The 13,657-nt window shown below is 43.6% G+C and overlaps 1 pseudogene; it reads right to left on the bottom strand.

The window, feature by feature from the left end:
- Window positions 1-12,093: 12,093 nt before the first annotated feature.
- On the bottom strand, window positions 12,094-13,387 carry LOC119532602 (annotated as a pseudogene).
- Window positions 13,388-13,657: the final 270 nt, after the last annotated feature.

Here is a 13,657-nt window from a genome sequence, read left to right as displayed (position 1 = left end):
GCTCCCCTCTCCGCGCAGCGCCCCGCCTCCAGCGCCGCCCGCACGCCCAGGACCACCTGACGCGAGCCTGGCTCCACCCCAGCCCTGCGGATCCGAGAAGGGCAGGGCGGCCCGGCGCCCGGCCCGCCCCCCGCGCCGGCCCGCCTTCCCATTGGCCGCAGCCGACCCGTCAGCAGGTTCCTCTAGCGGTGGTTGGGGCAACCTCGCCAGCCACCCGTCCCGCCTCTCGCCACCCGCTGCGTCTTCAACACCAGCCACCCGCCCCCCCCTTGATTCCCGCCCCTTTTTGCAGGCTGTCTCATTCTCAAACCCCTGGTCGACCCAATTCTCTTTCCTATTGGCCCGTCTCAGGTGCAACCATTGGCCGGTATCACCTGTCCGTTTACTGGGAGAGTTCAACACCTCCCGGCAGGCGGAGACTCCGGCCTCATTGGGTGCGTGAGGAGGGAATGGCCGATATTAAAAGGTAATGCCGAGCCTTCATTCAGACCAAAAGGATTGCAGAGTAGGTCGGTCCCTTTGTTTGCTGTTAATGGCCAAGGGCTCAGTTGGGCAGCACCGGTGTTCTTTGTCCTAAAGGGACTTTTGAAAGTGAGCGGAGGAGACGCGAGCTGGGTTGCACCCCCGGGGAGAGCCCTTTCTCCTCCAGCTCCCTTAATGTTGGATTCTCCCCACTCTTGGGTCTGCCTCTGCCCTAGCCCAGTCTGATGGATCAGCTTCCTCTCACCCGGACTGAACTTCACTGCCCACGCACCCTCTGCCCAGTAGCCCTTGCTCTCCGATTTAAGTCCTTTAGCGCCATTGGAGTATGTTCCTTAGAAGCAGCCTTAAAACTACAGCTCTCGCCTTTATTAAGACAGCACACAGTTCGCCCTTTCTTGGGTTCCTCTAAGAGGGGATTTGAATACCCTCGTTGTTTTAGAAGTCAGAAAAGTGAAAGACCACCTTATTAGGGCTTCGAACTGGGACTTGGAAAGCTATGGTGGTGAAGCAGGCTTGGTCTTTCTGAAGAGACTCAACCTTAGCACAATCCTTGGGTTTCTTTCTCCCAGGAGAGTTGCATCTCGGAGCATGTGATCTCTATAGTGCTCAGACTAAGAACCAAAGCAGACTGTACATACAAGTCCATGCTGCAGTTCATGAGCAAGTCTGGGACCTTTTCCTATATGATTGTTGGCCCCTAATATTTCTTCTGTACTTTAATCCTATCATGGCTATGAAAATTTCCAGTAGGAAAGGTTCTCTATCAGAACAACACAATGCTGAAAGATCTGTTCCGGTATCTACCAAACAGCATTGCCTTTTTCCCTTCAGTGGTAGGAATAGACACTATTTAGCAAGAGTTGGTGCCTCACTGGGTGCTCTTTTTGTTTGCTGTTTGGGGTTTATTCTTAGACAAATTGGAGACAGTAGGGCAACGTAGAAAGATAAGCAAAGTTGGCATCTTCTTGGCATTTTGGAATACACTGTACTGCATCTGCTCACCCTCAGAGTGAGGGGGGTGTAGTGACAGATCTCTTATGTACTTTTATTGCTGATATTCTGTGGTTTGCACTTAAATATGGCTACCCTGTCATACTTAGGCTTCCCATTCATTTGAGGTCTTGGAGAAAAGGTGTGACATAGTGCTGTTCCAAAGACTGTCTGCAGTAAGTCTTGAGAAATTATTTCTGAAGTAAATGCCCTAAACCAATGTATGTAGGACCAGTGAACTGGAAAACTTATGAGTCTTTGAGTAAATTCTCTAGGTTTCATTTAAGACAAAAGCATTCCATCCCAAGCAGATGAGAGCATGAGAGTGGAGGTGGAGGTGCTTTGTGTTTTTAAAAGACTTTAAGAAAAAAAGATTTTTCTTGACATAATTTTCATTTGGGGGAGAAATTAATTTTACTAACAGGATATAGATATACACACAGACAGACAAAAAAACACTTTAGACATATATAGAAAATTATCAGTAGTGGGACTCTCTGTGTAGTTGGATTATGCATAATTGGGTAATTTTTATTGTTACATTGCTTATCTCTAATTTTGTCTTCTTTACCATCCAGCTTTTTGTGTAGGGGAGAGGAGAAAAATCCTTGATCCCTCTCAGTAGGAAAACTAATTCCCTGTATAATTTAAATCTTTAAAACCATAGCATGTGCTTAGGACTTCACGAAGAGTCATTCAATAAACAGTTCAACGAGTCATTCAGTAAGTATTTGTTGGATGAGTCAATTCAAATAAGAGAAGATCCTTCAGGCTAAAGCTGTCTGGAAAGGCTTCATAGAAGAGGCAGAACCAGAGCTGGCCCTAGGAGGGTATGGGGACGAGCAGGAAAGAGCCCACATTCAAGAAAGCAGGAGGATGTGAGCCCAGCCGCTGAGGTGGGAAAGCATGAGTAGGCCCATTTGGATGGGATAAAAGAAAGATGAGTTGAGACCAGATAATAGAGTGCCTTGTAATTACCTGATTCACACTAGTAAGTATTTAATTGATTATTTGTAATTATTTATAATGTCCACTGTGTTCATCATAAGGGCAGGGACCCAGTCTGTCTTGTTCTCCACAGTTCACCCAGCATATACTATACATGAGTAGCTCACAGTTTATATTAGTGATTGGATGGCTGACTGGAATACCAGGCTAAGAAGTCTGCATTTTGTTTTGTTTTGTTTTGTTTTAGCAGATAAAAGGTAATCACTAAAGGTTTTTTAGTACAGTTGTAGGTGATCAAATGTTACCTTCACCAAGGAGTAGAAGAGTCATAGATGAGAAGGTCTTTAAAGTGCACACCAAAGGATATATACAACTTCATTAGTAGAGTAATGGAAGACATGGGAATGGAAATCAATGCAATGGGTAGTGTATTAGTATTCTCTAGGCAAACAGAACTGACAGGAGATATCTATAAATATTACGAGATTTTATAAAACTAGTCTCACACGACTGTGGGGATGCACATGTCCAAATTCCGTAGGACAGGCTACACACTGGGAAGTTCCATGAAGGTTTTTGATGAATTCCCCAGGGTTCTGGCTGGCTGAAGTAGAGATGGAAATTCTGTCTTCTGACTGCTGAAATCATCTCTTTTCCTTTTAAAGCCTTCAGCTGATTGGATGAGACATGTCTCATCTCTTTAGTTGATTGTAGATGTACTCGGCCTTAGATGCAATAAACTTACTGATGATTTAAATCCATGAAATGTCCTCACAGTACCAATCAGGCCAGTGTTTGCTTAGCCAAACAACTCAACACCGTCACCTGGCCGAGTTGACGCATGAACCTAACCATCATAGGTGGCAATAATAACAATAATACCAGCCAGAGAAGAGGAGAGAGTGCCTAAAGGGAGTGATGGGAAATTAAGTTGATTAAATGAAAGAAGCGCAGTTTGTAAAAGACATTGAAAGCCAGATGGAATTTAACTGAGGTTTTACCACTACTAGGTATTTAAGCAAGGGCTTAACAAATGTCACCAAGAAAAGGATCATTTTCTCTGCCACACTGCAAAGTATCGTGTAAGTCAAGGGTAAAATATCAATCCGTCATGCACGTTGGCACTAGATGCAAGTCAGAAGATCATGGCTTATCCTGGCTTTGTCCTTTAATAATTGTGTGAATTTGGGCAAAATACATAATTGTTTCCTCATTTTTAAATAGGGGTAATAATAGAATCTGCTTTTTATGGATGTTTATAGACAAACAAAAGCTCTTGGCATGTTGCTTGGCACCCAGTAAACATTCAACATATAAATTTTGTTCTTTCCTCTGCCCATAACCCTCAGAAACACTCTCTAATTGCACCCTAGAAAATGGCAGAGGTCTCTTGACTGGAAGTTGAACCTAGAGTTTTTCCCTTTAAAAAAAAAAGAAAGAAGAAAGAAAGGGAGGGGAGAGGGGAGGAAAAGGGAGGGAGAGGAAGGGAAGGCAAGGAAAGGGGAGGGGAGGGGAGGGAAGGGAACGAGGTAGCATAGACTGATTGTTAACAGTACAGGGCCTTGGATTCTGACTGAATTTAAGTCCATACTTAATAACTGTGTGTCATTAGCCAAGTTAGTTAACCTCCCTGTGGCCCGGACCATTCATCTGGAAAATGGGGATAACAATCCATTTCACTGGGCTCATCCTGGGATGATTAAGTGACATTATGTATAATATGGACCTAGAGCAGTCCAGCATGCAATAGTTATTTTTATTCTTCTTCTTATTATTATTTGAGCCTAAAATAAGTTTCAGTAAATTAACATCATCCTCTTCTCAGTTCTTTCGGGAAATATTTTAAGTCAGTACTTTGGTGTTAAATACCATAAGTAGATGAGTTTTTCTAAGAGGCAGCTTTCTCCTCACTTTATACCATTTCCAGAAAGGAGCCCTTTTTCCTGATTCATAAACCCTGTTTGCATTAAATATTATTTTCAGTAAATGTTTTGGGAAGGTATGTGGGGGACTGAGGGAACCGAAGTTTTGGAGCCAAACAGACTCAGGTTCAAATCCTGAACAAGTCATAACTTGGGAAGATGCACTTTACCTCTCTGAGCCTCCATTTCATCATTCATAAAATCAGATCAATACCACCTATGTTGGGGGGTTATTGTGAGGATTAAATGGAAGAAGCACTTAGCACTACCTAACATGTGATAGATGCTCAATAAATTGTAAACATTATTACAATTGATACTGTTTTAATTCCTATCTTCTAAACATTAATGGGGGCTTGAAACATCAAAATGATAAGGAATCTTCCCTCCTTTCTTTCTTCTTCTCCTTCCTATTTCCTGTGAAAACCCCAGTTCAGAGAAGGACTAGCTATGGCGGCTATTAAGAATGTCACACTTCTGGAGAGCAAGTCACATTTTAGTAGTGATCAGTGCCTTCAGTGTGGGACCAAGGTTCAAACAGAATTTCTGCATCATCCCATCATCCAGCTGGGTTGCAGAGCAAGCTGGGTCCGTAAGGACATCATTTAAGCCTTTCACTCAAGTACTCCGAATAGGTCCAATCAAAACAAAAGAGATTCCATTAAAGAGAAAATTATCCCATACAATTGGGGTTTTAGAAGAACACGCGATGACTGGGAAAATGATCGTATCAAGTGAAAAAGAAAAGGAAAACTGTTGTAATTTAAAAATAATTTAAAAATAAATTTGATAAATCAAGAGAAAGAACTATATATGTAATGTATTCCTACTTTTGTGGAAAATATATATGCATTAATATTACTGAAGGAAGTATATCAAAATGTGAATGATAATTATCTCCAGTCTAGGAGTGATTTTTTTCTTTGTCCTATACTATTCAGTATTTTCTACCATTAAAATACACTGATTTTCTGATTAGAAAAAGTATGTTGTTAATAATAATTATGAAAAATTTTAATAACATGTAAATGTGTACAATGTAATAAGTAAAAAAGTAATTTAAAAAGTCCTTTACACAATATGATCATAAATTGGAGGGTGGGGATGGGGTGGTATCAAAATCTCAGGTTATTTTTGAGCTGAGGGGTGAAATAGAGGTAATTTTTATTGCCTTTATTTTACTTTTCTTTATTTTCCATATACCTAAAATAACCATGTAATATTTTTGTAATTGGAATAAAGAACATCAAAATCATTTTTTGTAATAATGAAATAATTTTTTGTATTAATGAATTACAAAATTCATTTCAAGTTGAAAATATTATTGTTAGTTAGGGAGATGGTAGAGGAGGGGAAAAAAACAGAACCCAAGCTTGACAGTAATAATAATATTAGTAACAGTAATGATAATGGATACTATTAATTGGCTTACCTTGTGCCAGGCACTGTTCAGGATCTTGTTGAATTTATCAGAGTCCTTAACAGCTCTTCCAGGCAAACAAAGAGGTACTAGAACTCAAACAGTCCATTCATTCCCTATCCCTTGTACTCATGGAGGGAACAAATCAGCCCTCATTTTGGTTATAGGCAAACAGTATCTAATTATTTACTTTTAGCATTAATTTAGAATTTAGCATAGCTGTTGCCTCACTCAGCAAACACTGGCATAGACTTTTTACTTTCATTGTGTGGCCCTTCAGCTTTACGGACCTGAGTCTTTAAATTATGGTGATAAGACAGCTGAAATTTCAGCTCACTGGCTGTTTTGGTTTTGAAATTTATCAATTTAAAGATTTTTGTTATTTAAACAAACCAATAATATCTGGTAAATAAGCAACTCTCACACTTGGCTGTGAAAAATATATTTCGCAATAGCCAGACTGTGTAATTATGGAATTAGCCAGGCAATACCCTCTTTCAGACAATGGTGGACAACTCAACTTCGCCACCATGTGGTCTTGAGGGGTATAGCAGAAATACTTTTCTTTTTTTTTAAATTAATTTTTTCCTAGTTTTACAATTTAAGAGCTGAGCATAACCTTGGTGGTCACTGGGTGGAATCCAAATCTTCAGGCCCTCAGCCTCTACAGAGGTCTTTCTGGCCACACCACTGCTTCCAGTTCTTCAGGTTAACTCAGGGATTACTGCACATCAGCTGGAATAAACCCTGAGAGTTACTCCAAAAACCCAATTTCACATCTGAGGAAACGAAGACCTAGGGAGGATACATGATTTGCTAAATGGTCCACAGCTAATTTTTGGCCCCTCAATTTTTATTCTAGTCATTCATTTATTCACCAAATATTTATCCAACATCTTCAAGGCCCTGGAGATACAACTGTGAACAAAATAGGTAAAAATCCCCTCAAAGCTGATGGTCTAGTAGGGGAGACAGACAATGAATAGATTAACAATTAAAATATATAATATATTGGAGAGGGACAAATGCTTAAAAGAAGTAATAAAGCAGGGAAGGGAGATATGAAATCTTAGAGGGGATTACATTTCAGAGTGGCCAGAGTAGGCCTCCCGGAGAAGGTAACTTTTGAATAAAGACCTGAAGGACTTGAAGAAACCAGTAATACACGTATGGAGGAGGAGCAGTCCAAGCAGACAAAATAATAGTGCAAAGGCCCTGAAGCAGGAATGAGCCTGTGTGTTCAAGAAAAGAGCAAGGAGGCCAACCGGCCATGGCAGGAATGAGAGTTTAAGGGCAGTAAGAGTTATGACGGAGAAGGGAGCAGATCATGTGGGGTCTTTCAGGCCAAAGGATAACTTTGGCTTTTATTCTGAGTGGGACAGGAGCCCTTGAAGAGTTTAAGCAGAGGAGTGGTGTGGTCTGACGTGCTTTATGACAGGATCACTCCGGCTATGGGGTTCACAATGGACTGCAGGTGGCATGGGCAGGGACTGTGAGACTAGGAGGCTATTCGATAATCCTGGCAAGAGAGAGAGGCAGATTAGACAAAGGAGGTGGCAATGGGTCTGGGAAGAAGTGGTCATACTTTTAAAATACATCATGAGGGTACAGCAAACAGCATTTGTTTATGGATCAGAAGCGGGGTGGGGGGGAGGTGAAAGAAAGAGAAATCAAGAATAGCACCAAGGTTTTTGGCCCAGACAACTGGAGGCATAACATTGCCATTAATGGAGTATGGGGGAGAATCTCAGCGCCTTAATTTTAGACATGCTAAGTTGGAACGCGCAATTCCACACCCAGGTGGAGGCAGTCGAATATACCGGTCTGGAGCTCAGCTATGAACTGTTAAGTCCTAACAGTCTAGTCAGCAAAAACATTAAATCCATAAAGTGACTAAGGGCACAATAATGATTAGAAAACAATCAGGCTCAGATGATGAAATACTTTATATTTTAGCACTGGGCTTTCCAGATTTCTACCCAAAGAAACCTTTTCTGATGGCTCTGCCTGGCGTAGTTGAAGGCTGTCTCTGCAGTGGTTTGGAGTCACTGGTTGCCCTTTATGATGACATTTCCTGTTCTCTAGGTTCTCTGGTTAGCTTGCGTAATGTCAGTGGGAGCCCTCGGGGGCAGCCTGTAACGCCTTCCCAACGTCAGGGAAATGATCTTGTGCATCCTGTTTTACTAAAGGTGGAGGAGATCCCAATTTGAAGACTTCCCTTTACTTCCTTGAATTTTGTGGCTGCCCAAGCCAGGTGCAATTGCTTGCAGCTCTGTGTCTCTTTTTATCATTTTATTACCTGCCTTTTCCCTCCTCCCTCTCAGTGGTTCTGTATACGAAAGTACTGACATTCTTTCTTCAGCATCGTGTGTTCTCCTGTGTGGACTAAAGTGACTGAGAGCTCATCAAGTACCAGGAAATAGGTTACGAGCTGGATACACATGCTCTTACTTAATATAGAAGATGACAACTCTGACATACTGTTCCAGATTGCCAGAAGCTGCCAGAATGCAAAGTACCAAAAATGGATGGGCGTTTACAATGGGGGTTTATTAGTTCACAAATTTACAGTTCTAAGGCCATAAAGATGTCTCAATTAAGGCAGGAAGAGGACGATGCTTTCTCTGAAGAAAGGCCAGTGGCATCCGGGGTTCCTCTGACACATGGGAAGGCACATGGTGAACCCTGCTGGCTCTCCTCTCCTGGCTTCTGGTCTCAAATGGCTCTCTCTGTTCTGTGGGTCCTTCTTGCTTCTCCCGGGGCGTTTTCTTTCTTAGCTTCTCTTTGACCTCTCTCCAAAACTGTGAGCCAATAAATTCCCATTGTCTAAGCCAACCCATTGTTTGGTATTTGTTTTAGCAGCTGGGAAACTAAAATACTATCTTTACTAATAAGAAAACTGAGGCTCAGAAAGGCCCTTAAATCAAACCAATATGACATCATAATATGTAGCAAAGGCACAAGACTAGTCACAGGTAAACAGTCTCCAGTTCCCAAGATTTTCCCAAACTTTTTGGAATCCAATTCTTCAGATAGTGATAGTATATTAGTTTCCTGTGACAAAGCTCCACAAACTGTGGCTTAAAACAACAGAAATGTATTGTTTCACAGTTCTGGAGGCCAGAGGTCTGCAACCAAAGTGTCAGCAGGGCCTTGTGCCTTCCGAAGGCTCTTTGGAAGAATCTGTCCCATGCCTCTCTCTTGGCTTCTGCCGGTGCCGGCAATCCGTGGCATTCCTTGGCTTGTGGCAGCATGACTCCAATCTCTGCCTCTATCTTCACTTGGCCTTTCTCTCCCCTGTGTCTGCTGTCTGTCCAAATTTCCCTCTTACAGGACACCAGTCCTATTGCATTAGGGACCATCCTAATCCAGTCTGGCCTCATCTTAACTAATCACATCACAAAGGATCCTATTTCCAAATAAAGTCACATTCATGGGGTTAGAACTTGAACATGTCTTTTTGGGGGACACAATTCAACCCATAAAAGATGGTTTTGTGTTAAGCAAACCAAACTTTCTTGGTGTCCTCTGGCTTTGTCTTTGTGAAAGAATATGCTCGAGTTTGATGGCAATAACAGTGAAAATAACTAACATTTCTTAGGCACATCGGTGTGTGTTCTGGTTTTGGTAATGTTGCCATTAAGCAAAAACCAGAAATGGATTGGCTTTTATAAAGGAGGTTTATTTGGTTACAAAGTTACAGTGTTAAGGCCTTAAAGTGTCCAAGGTAAGGGGGTGCCTTCACTGGAGGATGGCCAATGGCGTCCCGAAAACCTCTATTAGCTGTGAAGGCACATGGCTGGTGTCTGCTCCAGAGTTCTGGTTTCAAAATGGCTTTCTCCCAGGACATACCTCTGTAGTTTGCAGCTTCTCTTCAAAATGTCACTCTTAGTTGCTCTTGGGGCGTTTGTCCTCTCTTAGCTTCTCTGGAGGAAAAATCTGCTTTCAAAAGCCATCTCCAAAATGTCTCTGTAAGCTGCAGCAACTCTCTCAGCTCCTGTGCGTTCTTCAAAGTGTCCCTCTTTGGCTGAAGCAAGCTCACTCCTGTCTGAGCTTATATAGTGCTCTAGTAAACTAATCAAGGCCTATGCTGACTGGGTGGGGCCACACCTCCATGGAAATTATCTAATCAGAGTTATTACCTACAGTTGGGCAGGTCGAATCTCCATGGAAACACTCAAAAATTACAATCTAATCAACACTAATATGTCTGCCCACACAAGATTGCATCAAAGGTAATTTTGGGGGACATAATACATTCAAATTGGCACAGTGTGTCAGGCCTATGTCAAACATTTCACATGCTTATCCTCATTGAATCTTCAAATCTCCAAAACCTATGTGCTATGTATTTTTCTTTAATTAAGTAAATAATTTAATGATAGAATTCCTTTGTCATTGTGACCATATTTTTGTCTGAAGTATGGATCTGAAATGGTGCACATTGCACCCTGATATTAAACATGACTTAAGCAAAGTGAAAGAAAAAAAAAGTTCTCTTAACTTAAATCCCTTCCACTCATTCCTCTCTCCCACTCACTCTCACCCGCCCCAAATTATTTCTATTTAAGATACCTAGTTAAATCTTTAACAAACAATGTGGGAGGAAAAGGTCTGCTGACCACAGGCTGAGACTGGCCGTGGGCCTGAGCGGGGCACCGTGGACTCGGAGCCACCTGCTTTCTGTTCTGTTTTAATGCATTTGGCTTGGATGATGCGGCACTCAGGAGCAACTGACTGTTTGAGTATGGAGAGAAAAGTAAAGTAGAAAACTGTTTTCTTTTAGAAAGAAAGCAAATGGAAGGCCAGCCTACAGCTCTGGAGCACTTCAGGTGCTACACTGAGCAGCCCCTCCCGGATGTCCGCATGCCATGTCCACACGTCTGCAGCAGGTCTGAGACAAGCTGACAGTGGTAGACACACGCGGTATGGCTATTCTTAACATCACTGACCTGTGTGCCGGTTCTTATATGTTATGTCCCCCCAGTAAAGCCATATTCTTTAAAGCAATCTTGTAGGGGCAGACATATTAGTGTTGATTAGATTGGAATCCTTTGAATGTTTCCATGGAGATGTGACCCACGCAACTGTGAGTGACACCTTTGGTTAGGGTGTGACCTCTGATTGAATGTTTCCATGGGGGTGTGACCCTGCTCATTCATGGTGGGTCTTGATTTAATCTCTGGAGTCCTATAAAAAGAACTCACAAACAGAAGGACCAGAGCGCAGCTAAGAGTGACATTTTGGAGCTGCAGCCAAGAGGGACACTTTGAAGAATGCACAGAAGCTGAGAGTGAAGCTGGAACACAACCTGGGATCAGCAGACTCCAGCCATGTGCTTTCCCAGCTAGCAGAGGTTTTCCAGACGCCATTGGCCTTCCAGGGTGGGCCAATAGGAACCCTGTCCAGGCCAGGATCCAGAAACCAGAAGCTAAGGGCTGCTGTCAACCACTAGGTCTCCATCCCAACATGGCCTCACAGCCCCGTCCCTCAGCTCCTTCCTCAATCTGAAGTCCAGCAGAGTAAAAGTTCTTTTGGAGAGGGACGAGGGTAAATTGACCCAGGTGAGGGCCATGCTGCTTCCCAAAGGCCTGATGCTCGAGGCCACGCCTAACATATAGTCAGACTGAGGAATATATGATCCTACTTGGGAATTGAATTGACAGTATTCCAGGTAATTGTGGAGCATCTTGGGAAAATCCAGGATGCTTACTCTGAAACTAACACAAGTATGTGGAAGCCACACCAGTATGCAGGTATATTCCCATCTTAAAAGATAGATATTTTGGTTCTCAAGCGCCACATAAAAACTTTTTTAAAACTTTAACTGCTTAGTATAGTGCACATGTTAAGCAGACTTTAAAAGAGACCCTACATCTTCAAAGGGTTAAGCAATCATTTATAACCATCTTCACACAGCATGGCCGATGCTGGGTTTTCCTGTGATATCTGAGATTAAGCATAGAACCAAATTGTGTGTTTCACTCAACATGTAACCAAACTGCATGTACATCTACAGGTTTATTCAAAAGCCTTGATATACCTATATTTGACCTTTCAGAGAAGGTACTTAGGGCCACTGGATCAGCCTGTATATTACACCAAGGACAAATGCAGCAACTTTTCTATTTCAGTACAATTATGGGCAGAAATTATATGATGTAAAACAGAGGTCCTTCCATAAAGTTTAAGACTCAGAAGAAAGAAAGACAAAAACATAACATTCCCATGAAGCCCAACTAATTCCACATTGATCTTGAAACCCTTGAAACCCTGAAATGAACTGTAGTCCCTAAACAAGTGTGCTGGATCTAGGTTCACCAAGACACTTCAGCATGCTTCCAACTGGCTCATCATCAGCTTCCTGCTGTATTCATAGGCCAAACTAGTGCCCCACTGGCAGGCAACATGCAAATCAAAGTAGGTTTCAGTTCAGAATACAGGGCTGTTATTCCTTCATTTTTCACTACACTTAAAAAATCAGATAAATGCTGCCTGTTTTCCAGCCATGGAAAGAACCTGAATTCTGAATTTGATACAATCTTACACAGGAAGCCAGAGGCAAATTCCCACCAACTCCGCTGCTTAACATCAAAGTGTCAGGGCCTAGTTCATCTTTTGATCTCCCGGATGCAAAAAAGGATCTGGTCAATTCATAGCCACTGAAAAAGAAGAAATAGCCGGGTACTTCTCCAAGTAAAGTAAGTGCTGGAGAGAACCCGGTAGAAGCCCAAGGGGCCATCCCTTGTAAGGATGCTCTTCACGGCAGACCAAACTGTACTGTAGCTTTTGGCAATCTTTCTCCGTTTGGTACGTGGTCTGCGGGAGGCACTTCAGGAGCTCAATGGGGCAGAGCACCAGCACAGCAAAGTCAGAGGCTGCGCGGCAAAGACAGGCGACGCAGCCGGCGGTGGCGTTTTGCAGGACACTCAGCTTTGCCTGCTTGTTGGCAGAAGCTGTAGCACATGAAGAGGACGGAGTTCTCGGCGATGTTGGCGATCCGCGCCGGCTGGTCCCCTTGCAGAGGCCCCGGAAGCCCACCTGCAAGAAGGTCTCGAGGCAGCAGTCGGTTACAGGACGGGCAACGTCTGCATCTTCACTCTCCCCGATCAGTACGCAGGCTGTGCCGCCTGCGGCTCCCGCTGTGACGTCGATGGCAGCAGCGATAGCAGGACTGGACTTCGTGTTCGCCTACTCGTCCGTTGGTTTCCGTGGAAGATAACTCCCTGGAGCTTATGATGGGCACTTGGTATGCCTCCCGGACAGCCCGCGGACGCCGGCCCGGGGCTGCGCTCACCGCTGCGCGGAGCTCCGGTATGGCTGCGTCCTGCTCGGCTCAGCCGCCCGCCCTCGGCTCCTGTGCTAGGTACTTATAATACCCTTCATTTAAAAACAAGAGCACCGAGCTATTCAGTAATAGGACTGGTCGGTGTTGGAGTCAGAATCCTGCCTCAGCTATCTCTTGCCACCTAGAATAGTTTCTTTGAGTAAAATTCACTGTACTCCCAGGCTTTTTCAGGACTTGGTGCAGCATGGAGGGGAGGTGGCTCACCTCACACTCCTGTATGATAACTTTCCCCCAGCCAACCCACAGGCTGCCAGTGACCCTGGGGGCAGCCTTCATCCTGCCCCTTCTCTTTCACCCTAAAATCAGAGGCTGCACAGGGTGCCTCAGCCCTCCAAGCAGGGTGCCAGGCTGACACTTCCCACTTCACTCAGTTTAGCTTCCACCTCAGAGAATTTGTAGTCCTGAGGTTCTCGCTAGGCCTGAAGGATGGACGGAGGGTGTCTGTGAGTATCCAGGAGTGCAGAGGAAGTTTGAGGTTTGGACTGAATTCCTACTCTAACCATTCCTGACCAGGAGCTCACACCTCCACTCCACGCTCCTGGGTCA

The sequence above is a fragment of the Choloepus didactylus genome, chromosome 4, assembly GCF_015220235.1.
Source record: "Choloepus didactylus isolate mChoDid1 chromosome 4, mChoDid1.pri, whole genome shotgun sequence".
Taxonomy (NCBI): domain Eukaryota; kingdom Metazoa; phylum Chordata; class Mammalia; order Pilosa; family Megalonychidae; genus Choloepus; species Choloepus didactylus.
This window is presented reverse-complemented; position numbering and strand designations above follow the sequence as displayed.